Source organism: Triturus cristatus, chromosome 6, assembly GCF_964204655.1.
Source record: "Triturus cristatus chromosome 6, aTriCri1.1, whole genome shotgun sequence".
Classification (NCBI taxonomy): domain Eukaryota; kingdom Metazoa; phylum Chordata; class Amphibia; order Caudata; family Salamandridae; genus Triturus; species Triturus cristatus.
This window is the reverse complement of record NC_140589.1, coordinates 242,309,838-242,322,907: the sequence shown is the minus strand read 5'-3', so window position 1 is coordinate 242,322,907 and position 13,070 is coordinate 242,309,838. Positions and strand designations below refer to the sequence as shown.

Here is a 13,070-nt window from a genome sequence, read left to right as displayed (position 1 = left end):
CAGGGAAAAAGCAAAACATCCGATCTGGAATAATCCTGTTGGGGTGCGCGTGCGCCAGAACCACAAATCCCACGGTGCATTGGGGTGAATGAGCACTTCTGGAGCATGGTGCATCTGTTGGCATGGCGCCCAGCGTCGTCACCTGCCAATTGCTAAATGCATTATTGTGACAGGTTACAGTGTTGCACGTGCCTCGCACTTATCTGGTGGTTCTGATTGCGGAATGCAGTACCAGGAGAAGAGAGTTAATAATTGATGGGAGCGGGTCAAGTTTCACGAGTTTATCTTTACAGCACGGAGTGATATGAAACAATCATGTCACCAGGCACAGGTCGACGTTTGTTTAAGGAAGGCCTTGTTCACCTCGGCAACGCGCACGTGAACGGGCACCCTTCGGTTTCTGGTCGTCTTTGAACCTGTTTTCCCAGCCCTGGCATCTTGCGCCAAGGTTGTGGGAGTAGAGCTGTCTCCTGTCACTTCCGGGTGAGTGTATCGAGAAGGGAAGGCACCGTCCCTGTGTGCAGGTCCAGAGTGCTTCACAGTGACGAGGACGACTCTGGCCTGGGAGTGGCTGTGCATGGCTCCTTATCTGGCCACCTCCGCGTGAAGCCCAAGGGATCCGGAACGCGCTCCGGGCGCCAGTTTCACCCGCGAAAATGATCCACTCCACCAAGCGCGGCCCAGGTAAGCTGCTGGGGTTCGGGAGCTCGGGTGCCAGGGGCAGCTGCCACGGGGCCAGGGCGTGGTCTTTGCCAAGGGCGAGCAGCGACGGGGCGAGGCGTGGTCTGCTGGAGGCGCACCGAAGGGTGCAGCAGCTGCGACGGGCAGAGATGGGGTCTGCTTGTGGGGCTGAGCACCGTGTATACACCTGCAGCGCCGTGTCCGATAATAGCCGGGCTGGGGGCAGCTGCTCGGAACACCTGGCCCACCATGTGCTCCTTTTCCTTACATGGGCAACGAGGCTCCCTGTCTGCCTTTACTGCGAATTTACAAAGCAACGGGGCAAAAGGCTCGAAGAATGAGGCTTGCTAGGTGAACGACAGCCCCTGCAGCAGAAGGGACTGCAGTTTCCATGTTCAGGACTTACTGACGCTGCTTCGAATGCACGTACAGTGCGTGGGGGCCGCCCTGTGCATCTAACCTGTTGGGCTCGTGTGGCCTCTGACGTGAAATGACAGCGTAAGTACTCGCACCGCGTCACCCGGTGTCAATGTCCGTGTCGCTGTTCAGGCTCTGACTGGGACATCAAATAGGCGTGGGCCACAAACAAAAGTGACCCTCCCTGTAAGTGAATTTCAAAGCTAATCTACGACGAGGGCACCGGAAGACACCACCGCCTTTCTCCGAGGCACAGCAGAAATGCCTCGGAGAAAGGGAGCGTCCTTTTCGGATTCGGGGGCGTGTTTTGCTGTTGTCTCCTCCCTGAGACTTTTCTCAAAAAACACGCCCCCCGATCCGAAAAGGACGGGGCAGGATTGGAGTGACGGGACCTCTTCTCCAATGGCTGGCCAGCATTTACTAGGCCAGCCAATGGAGAACAGGGTAGAAGAGGGGCGGGTTCAAGCCCCTCTTCTCCCAAGTCATTATCTCACGCGAGCGAGACTGCGCAAGCGCAGCCATCGCTAGCCGAGACCTAAAAAGGCTGACAGGAACACCAGAAATCACAGTGGGAGCCCGAGCCTCTTCTAAGAACACCTAGGAGTGGCTGGCTCCTCGTCCAAGCAAAATCCCGTGGAGACTGCCAAAAGCAGTCCGAGAACACTGACGAAAGCAGAACTCCTGCTCCACCGAACGGCAAAGAAATAGTGAGCAGTGGCTGAGGGGCGGGCCGCCTATATCGGGAAAGACACCTAAGATGGATGCTGCCCCAGGGCATCTGGGAACTATAGTATTTGCAGCTGAAACACCCTAGTTACAGCAAAAATACCCTGTAAAAATGGAATAAAAGGGCCTATCGGGAAACATAAGATAGCCTCAGCATCAGGACACTTGAGGATGCACTGAAAACACTGGAAAACGCAACCACCAATGGGCGGAGCCTGAATAATGCTGCTCACCACAGAAGGAATGTATAACCCTTCGACCGGCCCTAGAACATGCGTCGCCAATCGCCATCATGCTGACAGAAAGCAGGGCTGACTTTAGCAGTGGTGGCGCCCTGTGCGACAATGTTTGTTGGCGCCCCCCACGGACTTCCTCACTACCATCCTTTAAAAGTGCCCCCTCAAGTCTCTATAACCACTCTCTCGCTATCAGATGTGTTTGATTAGTTATATAGCGCCACCTATACCAGTTTAGTGTGTCGGAGCACTTTACATCACACACACACAATCAATCATATGTGTGTAAATCAGTGTATGGGAAATGTTACATAAGCCAGAAGACTACAAGGTGAGTCACGTCATCCATACTGACAGGTAGTATAGTTTAAGAGTGCTTGGTCTGGAGAAGCACAGACTCAGAATTTAAAACATAACCCCATGGTTGGGGGTGACATTTAATAATAAGGATTTTTTTTAACCCTTTTTGAAACATTAGAATAATGAAAGATGTAGGGAAAAAATCACAATGCTCTAATCTATACCTTGCAGTTTGCATGCAGCTCTTTGATGACAGTTATTAGTTCACTGTTCCATGTTAGAATGTTAACATCTATACTGCTAGTAGCAAAAGGATCTCTCTGACAAAAGCACAGATCTATTTAATCTATATGCACTTTGTGATCTGCATGTTACACATTCTGTGCAGCCGGGATATTAACCCCCTGTGCGACCATAAAACGAGTTTAAACTTCCACTAGACAAAACTCCTTCTCGCTCCAGGAAGAACATTAATCAACTGAGTCATCTTTACGTTTTTATTGTTGTATCAAAATTACCGGAGGCCAGAAATGCATCAGCACGGACTTAAAACCTAAAATACTTTCAAATACCGCGCCCCTCGAACAGTCAGCACCGGGTGCGGTGGCACCAGTCGCACATCCCTAGAGCTGGCCCTGGCAGAAAGGGTGGCGTTGCCCAAGAGGCTAGGTTTTATTGCCTTGTGTCCAATGGCCATTTGCCCTACCAGATCTAGTTTGAGGGCATTATGGTCGCTAGCACCCATTTTTAGTACTACCATGTCCCTCATGTGCGACCATATCTGCAAGGATAAAAGAATGTAGTCTATTCTACTTGATTAATTTAAGCACTTAAAGGTATGAGCTCCATCCTGGTCAGACGGGGATCTACCATTACAGGCTCTTAGGCCAGACCTCAATGTGAAACCCAAAAGTTGTTTAGCTAGAACCAAGCATTTCTTCATTTGGAGAAGACCAAGTTTAGGTACCTGCATATATGACATCTTCCTCCTTGGTTAAGTCCAGTTCATATTATCAATTGAAGTCGCCTGCTTTTATCAGGAGTGCACCTGCATGTAAGACGACTAGCAATTTTTGTAGGGACACAAGGGCAGATGATTCCTTGTTTACACCTATACACCTACAGTAAACATTATACAGGTAGATACAGTGGTTACTTTAGTTAAAGAAAGACCAAGTAAATCCGGTGAAATTTCAGGGAGCCTGTAGTTTTTTTTTACCCAAACCACTAAGCCCCCGGCTGGATGATATCCCCCTGGACTATAGCAGGACAGAAATAATTTGAGTAACCACACCTATAGGATGGTTTGACACACCAAGACTCCGGAAACACACAGACTTCATGTGCATCTATAAATGAGCCGCAATCTGAACCAGCACGCTTGGATTACAACCCTGCAATATTCCACAAAAGTACACTTCATGAGTCTTATCAGGGATCCTCGAAGACAGAGCATGGAGGACCTGGGGACTTGCAGATCTCTACTCAGGTGCTTGCACCTTCAGCTGCATAAGGGGGCTAACGTTGTCAAGGCTAAAAGTATCCGAGGAATTCAAAACTATACAGGACAGTCGATCATTTTCCTTAAGCGTTGATGACAGATTGCAGATCTTGCAGTGTCTATGCCATGGAAGTTTGAGATTGTTGTAGGCCAGAGTAATTGGTTGTGCCACCATTGTAGATGACCGGGAAGTTATAAATTGAATATTGGAGCGTTGAAGAAGGCTATGATCAAGATTCCAAGGCCAAAGGCCATTCACAATGTCCTAGTCTCTTAAAGACACACTAATGTTATCAGCTGTACAAAAGTTACGTCTGAGTGGCATAAAGATAGACACTTGCGCTGTGGTGATCCAATATGTCACCTTATTAAATAATGCTTTAGTTGAATCCATTGCCCAGATGCTAATCTGGTTACCTTTGTCAAGTAAATGGTCTGACCCATTCCTTCCTGGATCGGTATTGATGTAAGATGACTACATTTTTGCACCGGCAATACAGGCAGAAAGGTCAGGTCTTGGCAAATTATGCTGGGCCCAATTTTCTGCTTGCCGACTCCTATAGGTGGCGTAAGCTGTTACTTGATGGCTTTGTGGGGTTTGGGATTTTTGGTTGCCTGATTGACGTTCCCATGTTAGTACTGTCTCCCCCAACATATTACTGCTCATTACATTAGTGCCGATTAAGTTGACCAACTTCCTCTTGAGCTGCCTTTAGGTCCACAATTTTCCTCTCCCAAGTAGGCAAGTGGGGAATAGGGGTTGAAACATTTGATACTGGGCAATGGCTCTAATAGTTCAGGGACTGTAGGTTGAATTATGTGAGAGGAGGTTGGTATGATTAGGGTAGATATGGGATGAAATTCCTTTGAGGAGGTGGAAGGATCAAACTCCACCGTGGTTTTCCTTGCTAGCAATGTCTTTTTTGCTATTCCTTCTAGGAAAGTGTGTGCTTTTAGGATTGGGGCACGTAGTCTCAGACTATTGTTCCTTTTCCGCCCTTTATTCAGAATATCCTTCACCTCTTTTATTAAACCATCAATGGCATCTAAAGTGCAATTATCAGCAGCATGCCTCTTAGCTGTTTTCTACAGTGGCCCTTGACCATCTATATTATCTAAGGCCTTTAATTTGCCCATTATTACTACTTAAGATCAAGTTCTCATGATTAGCTGCTTCTGTAGGGAATAGGGCCAAGGGAGGGGTGGCGCTATCCTCCCTCTTCCTGTCACTGATTGGCGCAAGACGGGCCCCCCCATGACCCGAGGTTCGCCCAGGAGTAGCCCACACGTGTCCTGTGCTGTGGGATGGATGAATGCACTTTATAGCTCTTGTCCTGCTCAGGTGGAAGCAATACCAGGGGCCTCTTCCTTGAGCCCACAGTGGTCCTGGGACTCGTAGTCCTCAAGCGATGATGCTGGCCCTGACTGTGATCTCTGTTCTAAAGATACAGAGAAAAAAATGTCAGCATAATTTACTATGACCATTCTCAAATCCCATTTCTCCTAATGATATCAATCAGTATGTATGTATGTATGTGGTATTTCTATAAAGCAAACCTAGCCAAAAGGCAACAAAGCACTGTATAGGGTCAAAGAGAAGCCTGAAGTCAATGAGTGATAGGTGAGGTAGCTAGTTAAAGGATGGTTAATCCATTGTGTTGTATTGTTCTTTAGAGACATGTTTTGTGGCTATGAGACTCCACAGAATCTTATTGATGTATATGTAAACACTACATGAATACCATCAAGAAGAGGGCAGGTTATATATATTTTCTCTAAAACTGGGGCATTGTATATAATTGCACGACCCGACTACTACAAAATATTTGCACTTGATGGCCTTAATGACAATATTTTCCACTGTGAGAATGGTTCAATGACTTTCTTGCTCCTAGCCGACATATACATTTCTCACACATGTCGATACAGACAGACATCCAAATCTAATATTTAATTTACAAACCATTGGTGCATATTCTGAGCTTTCTGCAATGGTCTTACAGAACAGTTAAATATACCAATTGAGCGGAATCAATTTTACTAATATTGTTTTAGAGCTGGAACACATGCACAGTGACAATGAGCACCAGGAAAATGCCATGAAAATGTTAAAATGCATTAATTTTTGGTGCATTAAACCTAAGCATCTAGAATTTCCTGCACAGAAAACATCTCCAGACTCAAACAGAATGCAAACTACATGTAAGTATTTACTATCATAAAACTTAGTTTTTATGGTGAATTGCCATTCCCATACATCTCTCTAAGGGTGGGGATATTCTGTCCACATTCCCATCCTTGGAGTGCAAGTACACGTGCCTGAGACATAAGCAACTGTGTGTGGGGGTTTCCATGGTGGGAAAGTACTAGGTAGAGGTACATGAAAATACACAAACCTATGAGCTTGTGAATATTACCTTTTTGCAGGGTGGTCTACCCAGAACCTAACCACTCAGCCAACCCTGGATTTGAACGCATTTGCATATTTGGTATTACACATTCTGGGAGTACTGTTCCATAAATGCTGAATTAGAATATGGAACTTACGTTTGAGAGATTCTGATTTTGTCCATCTAAGTTCAATTTGGTGAAATTTTCCTCAAATGTTTTTAGATTACATTACAAAAGTGATTATCATTACTCATGGGGCCATCTTCTGTGCTAGTGTTCCTCCCCGATGAGCATTTGCTAGGCTGCTTTTCCTTTAAATTAAATTAAATTTCACCTCTCTATAGTACATATGATGGGCATGATGATCTTAAGCCCTCTTATAATCCCAAACTCTTCCAAAGTGTTCAAAATCCTATTAGATTGAGTGAGAGGCAGGGATCCTAAGCAATTGGATGAGATAAGTGGCTCCATGAGTAATTAATATTACCAGTAGGTAATCTGCTCATTACCCCTAGTAGGCCGCTTGCTCGTCCTCATCCATATCTATAAGGAAGTACCAAAGGCAAAAACAGATTGGCCATTGACCAAGGCAAACTTAGACACCTAAGACAAACTTTCAGCAGGAAAAAAGTTTATATTAATAATTCAAATATAACAGTTCAAAGAAACTCAAACACAGAAAGAAGAAGCCACATTTTTTGCACCAAAATCCAACTCACTACTGGAGCGTAAGTGCCATATGTAATGCAAACGTAAAACAAACATTGTAGGAATGGAGAAAGGGGGTGCCTTGCGGATTTCCAACATAGGAGCCCCCTGACTCTTCCTAAGAAGAAGCCATCCCTGTCATGGATCTCCCCTGCGATGTAGGATAAGAACTCTCTGAAGAGTATGCTGTGGTGGTAGCTTATCTAATGCAAGTAACAAGGGAAGGAACTGTGGGTTTCAATATTTTCCTTGCAGATCCAAAATTCACAAACAAATAATTAGGGTGCTAAAGATCTGCTGTTCTTTAGACATAAACATAAATATCACCTGAAACAACCAGATTGTGAAGAGTCGGTTGGGTGATACTTTCCGCTCTGCCCACTGCACTTTACGCGTGTACCGTGGAGTTCCAGCAAAGCTCAGACAAGTGCTGTGTGGTGGAGTTTTTCTCGTATGCAGCTCGCCAATGGTAGGTTGGCGAGTCCGAGCGAGAATTGGCATTCCCTAACACGCTTTTGGGTGATTGGACAGCACCCGTGGAGATTTTCTGAATGCGGGCGGTCGCGACCATTAGCAGTGATTAAGTTGCTGCTTCAGTAGAATATCTACTCGAGCAGCAGCAAAGAAGCAGTGCCCTCTGGCATGCCGTGTGGCGTCATTCGTGCTGATCTTGCAGTGTGAAACAAGTTCCCGACCCTAAAAATCAACTCGAGGAGCATGACACACTGATTCTGACCCAGGTTTTCATGTAACCTCCCTCTCTCCCAGCTCAGGAACACCATTCAGTATGCAGATGAATGCAGATGCAACCCTTTTACACCCAACCCTCCTGTATGATGGCCATCTGAAAAGTATGCACAAAGCCCAGCTGTCACTCTACGCTAGACATGGATTGGAGTTAGGCTGCAAAGCACAAGAGTCATAAGCACAGTGAAATGCCTGCTTTATAAAAGTGCCATTTCTACCATAGAAATGGAAACTCCACCTACACCAATAAGCAGGATTGATTACTACAATTACAAACATGGCAACGCTACTACTTTCAGATCAGAAATTACCACTGCAAACCATATCATGGAATTCCCAATGCAAACCTATGAAAAGAGCAGCACTCACAGTAGTGAGAAAACATATAGTCTGTTTGTCACTACTAGAACATGTCACACAATAAAATCATATGTCCTACCTTTAACCAATACAGCACCCTGCCCTTAGAGCTACTTAGGGACTACCTTAGGAGTGACCTATATGTAGTAAAAGGGGAATTTCAGGCTTGGCAACTAACTTCAAATGCCAAGTCAATGTGGCAGTAAACTGTGTACGCAGGCCCTGCAGTGGCAGGCCTGAGACAGGTTTGAAAAGCTACTTCTGTGGGTGGTGCAAGCCCCCGAGTAGCATTAAATTTACAGGCCTTGGGTATATGGGATACCACTGTACAAGGGACTTACAGGTAAATTATATATGCCAAACAAGTGTAGACCAATCATAAAATGCTTAAAGGAGCGAGCACATGCATTTAGCACTGATTAGCAGTTGTAAAGTGGCCGGAGTCCTAAAGCAATCAAAACAGGTCCAAAAAAATATAGGCGGAAGGCAAAGAGTTTGGGGATATCTCTACAAAATGGCCAAGTCCAACAACCTCCCTCAGTGATAAGTGAGGGAGTGCTCTTATGCAGATCATCAGTGCGGATCTACCTATCTCAGCGTAGTACACATACCATCTAGCACACTCCAGCAGTGCTCTAATTCCTATCTCAGCTTGTTTGACTCTGCGTCTTCACCAATAATACTAGAAGTAACTTTTTTTTGTTTGCATGGGACCAAGCTTCCCTGTAGTTGAGGGAACACCCACTTGAGATCACACATGCAACGTACACCGACGAACTGAGTTTTATACAAGAGGCCACATGTGCATCTGTGACCTCTTCTATAATACAAAATCACCGAGTGGAAAAACTGACATAAATGCACATTGCACCCCACAAAGAGAAGGAGCACCTGTGTAATATGGCCCCTGGATGCTGCACAGGACAAGCCCATTTTGTATACTTGCTACAAATCATATCATAGGTCATTAGAGATGGGTTAAATAAATCTTGTAAATTCACTTAGAGGGTCACCAAATAGGAGACAATTTTTCACGATACCACTCCATATAGTATAGAATTTAACTTTTAAATTCCTTAATTTGGACTAATAATAGCAGTGTGACGTGATATGGTCCTGATGAATGCCATGAACCTTTGAGGTCATCATGGCAGAGACATGTTGACCTTATAATAGGAAATATCGATACCCCTATTCTCACACTGTTTTTTAGGTCTATCCTGTGATGACACTGATTAAAGTTTTTGTCCTCACATGAGATAGTTTTAATCCACACGTTTAAATAGTTTATTTTGCACTCTGCCCCTCACTCTGACCACCATTGAATGATTAAAACACCTCTCCTACGGGAGAGTTGTAGCCCACACTGTGTACCTTGCGGTCACAGTGTGTATGAGGGAGCGCAATGATGAAGCATGTCACCTCTGGGTGAGTGAGGCTTCTCGTCTTTAAGACAATAATTGTCCCCACATTCATAATCCTAAAAATTACTTTATTTTCCCGGTAATTGTGAGTTTATATTAAATAAATCTTGGCCATCAACTACAGAAGGGCAAATGCTCCCCTCCTGTATGTTTCTTTTTCCTCTAAAAAATCCCTCTTAGTATTAATAGGGCAGGCGACTCCCTCTTAGTATTAATAGGGCAGGCGACTCTCTGATTTGCGTGGGCTATTTTGTTGTGGATCAGATGGTCAGATTTTGCATTTCAAGTACATTTTAATAAGCAATAGGTAATTGGATCTGAGCGACTTTAATGGGAAGTGCCCAGTCAGAGCACCTACGAGTGGTTACATTGTTTAGGGACATGTGCTCTGATACAGAATCATTCCTGATTATAAAGCTACTGGACAAAATGTTCTACTTGTAAGTCCTGACGAAAATTGCAAAGCACCTCATGTCCCTAGCAGCACACCAGTGGAAACATTTAAACCTTGGTGCTTACTTGGGGATTTTTGCACTTATGTGAAGCTTTTTCAATTTCTCTTGCTTTTATTATAGTGGACGGCATCCAAAGAGGTTCAGTTTGGCAGCAAATAAAACATCTTTCGTGTGTGTTTTTTAACAAAATGTTTCTTGCGAAAATGCTCGTACTAGATCCTTTGATTTACATATTTAAAGCAGAGATTTAAACAGTAGTCATGCCTTTGGCAATTAGAGCTGTATAGAATGCGTTTGGGAGAATCAGTTTATGTCAGACAGTTGTATTAAAAAACAGCTACAACCTAATTTATAGACTGCTAGGATTTTGTGGTGGCACTCAGTTTCTGGTAATCGTGAAATCAAATGCGGTAATTATGTTATCAAAGTTAATTTCGAATGACACGGGGAAGCGTATATCGATATTGTTTCTGTATATTTCCCTGTATTTACGGTTAGAAACAGCTGTTTGTTCGGCTGGAGTGTTATTTCATCGGATACGGAGTTATTTCAATGTAGTGGAAGATCGCTGCTTAATGTAAGACACCACAGTGAGGCCCTCGCTTAAAGAAGGTAAAAAAATCCTATTAACACCACGAATCAGTATTTGCATTAACCAGGGGCGTAGCTAGAGCTTGTGGCGCCCGGGGCTATCCCTCAGATTGCCGCCCCTGGGGGGGGGGGGGGGGGGGGCTGGGAAAAAGGACGGCGAGCACTTGAGAGGTCAGAGAGACACGTAGTATCGCTGCTAATAGTTACCTCGATCATGCAAGTTACATGCACATACATGATACGGTCCTAGGCTACACAGTTGAATACACCGGTGACCGGCAGTACAAAGGAGAAAACACAGACTGCATGATCTATCTGGTGACTCAGAAAAACCGCACGGCAATGGTGCCAAGTCTAACATGTGTCCCCTCCAGCTGAAATGTGGGGAGAACTACCCGCCCTCTTGGGAGTTCTCTTCACTAAGGCGGAAAAATCTGGACAGACCATCAGCATTGGCATGTTCTGTACCAGGGCGGTGTTCCACGATGAAGTCCATCCCCTGTAGGGAAATGGACCACCTCAACAGCTTTGGATTTTCACCCCTCATCTGTATCAACCATCTGAGGGGCCTGTGGTCTGTCTGAACCCAGAAGTGAGTCTCAAACAAGCATTGTCTCAACTTCCTCAGTGCCCTGACCACAGCAAATGCCTCACGCTCAATCGCACTCCACCTCTGTTCCCGTGGAAGCAACCTCCGACTAATGAAGGCTACAGGTTGGTCTAGGCCCTCCTCATTCATCTGTGAAAGCACAGCCCCCACACCATGCTCTGAAGCATCTGTCTGCACAATGAATTCTCTTGAGAAGTTGGGAGCCTGAAGCACGGGCGTCGTGCACATGGCAGATGTCAGGGCATCAAAAGCTTTCTGGCAGGCATCAGTACAGTTCACTTTCTTGGGCTGCTTGCTGGAAGTCAGCTCTGTCAAGGGTGCAACAATGCTGCCATACCCCTTGACAAACCTCCTGTAATACCCTGTGAGTCCTAAAAAGGCTCTCACCTCTGTCTCTGTCTTGGGGGGGTTCCCAAGCCAGTATGGTATCAATTTTGGGCTGAAGGGGCGCCACCTGGCCGCTCCCCACCTGGTGTCCCAAAAGCAGATCATACAATATATAGATGACATTCAACTTTCTAGCGAAAATATGCAGTCACATGCAGAACGTCTGCACCAAGTTCTACAGGCTATTCAGAAGGGATGTTTGAAGGTGAACCCCAAAAAGGCACAGATTGTGCAGACACAGGTAACATTCTTAGGGTTAGAAATATTCCCTGAGTGAAAGCACATAGGTCAAAGCAGACTAGGGATGATACAATCTAAGTCCCTTCCACATACCATGCACTCATTACAGAGCCTTTTAGGAGTTATGGGATTCTCGAGATCCTGCACCTCAATTTTTGCTGAGGTTGCAGCCCCCTTGTACGATTTGCTAAGATACAGAGACTGGAACTGGACAGTGAGAACATTGCCGGAAGCACTTGTTGAAGCCCCTTCATAGGAAAGCATAGACATCACATTGCCATTCTATATTTGGCCGATGGTCACAGAAAATTCAATTGCATGCATTCTGTCCAGATGTATTGAAACAAACACATCCCTGTAGCTTTTGCCTCTCAGTTGATGGAAATGGTTGAAGTGAAATACTCTTTGTGAAAAAACAGTCTTGCATATGTACTGGGCGATTTAGACATTCCAGTGCATGATTACAGGATCAGACATCATCAAAACACACCATACACTAACTGCTGAAGGTGTTGCTTAATGGTGCGAGCAGCTAAATGGATTGCAGGCCTTAGCAATAACTCCATACATACAGAACATGTTCTACCCAGTGACCCCAATTGATAATAATACCCATTGTGGGCCAGACACATGAGTGTGTCATTGAAGCAAAAGGAGACACTATACCCAGTGTTTAGAAACCTCCCTCAAGATAAAGTTCATATTGTCAAGGAGGTGCTGGGGTGTTTGTTCAATATCCTAGTGCACCAAATGGGACTGCACACACAATTCAGAGACAAACTGGTAACAGATCAGGGCAAATTGCAGAAGTGGTAGCAATGCTACTACCCCTAGAACATGAAACCCAGCATTACCAGTGTGTGCTATGATTGATGTCATTGTTGCTTCTGACTTTGTTTTCCGAGGGTGTGTGTTATACCTGAATCGGTGGAAACAAAACAACTTTAGAGGAACAGATGGTTCTACTGTGAAATTTTCAGATATATGGCAGACAAGTGATTCCTTAACTTGTTTGCTTATACAAGAAAACATTGTAAAAATCAGTGCACACAAGAAAACAGGCCCCTTTACAATAGGCAATGATTGTGCTGACTGATCAGCTAGCAAAGGGAGCATACCTCTAAAATGCCCCTATATTCATAGAACAACAACGTACACGTGACACCTGTGACACGTGCCCAGGCAGCATCAGACCAGACGATACATGAAAGCTTTCAACATCTCCGGACTGCACAAAACAAAACGATTCCCAGCAGTGTGCAAGAGCTAAAACAAATACCTGGGTTTGGGTTCTTG

General features: G+C 45.0%; 1 long non-coding RNA gene across 1 annotated transcript in view; it reads left to right on the top strand.

Annotated features, from left to right (window-relative positions):
• Positions 1–296: 296 nt before the first annotated feature.
• The window catches only part of LOC146816717 (uncharacterized), a 93,623-nt gene continuing 80,849 nt past the window's right edge, over positions 297–13,070 (top strand). The window contains exon 1 of the long non-coding RNA XR_014962935.1: positions 297–684. This is a non-coding gene — a long non-coding RNA (uncharacterized LOC146816717). The remainder of the gene's footprint in view (positions 685–13,070) is intronic.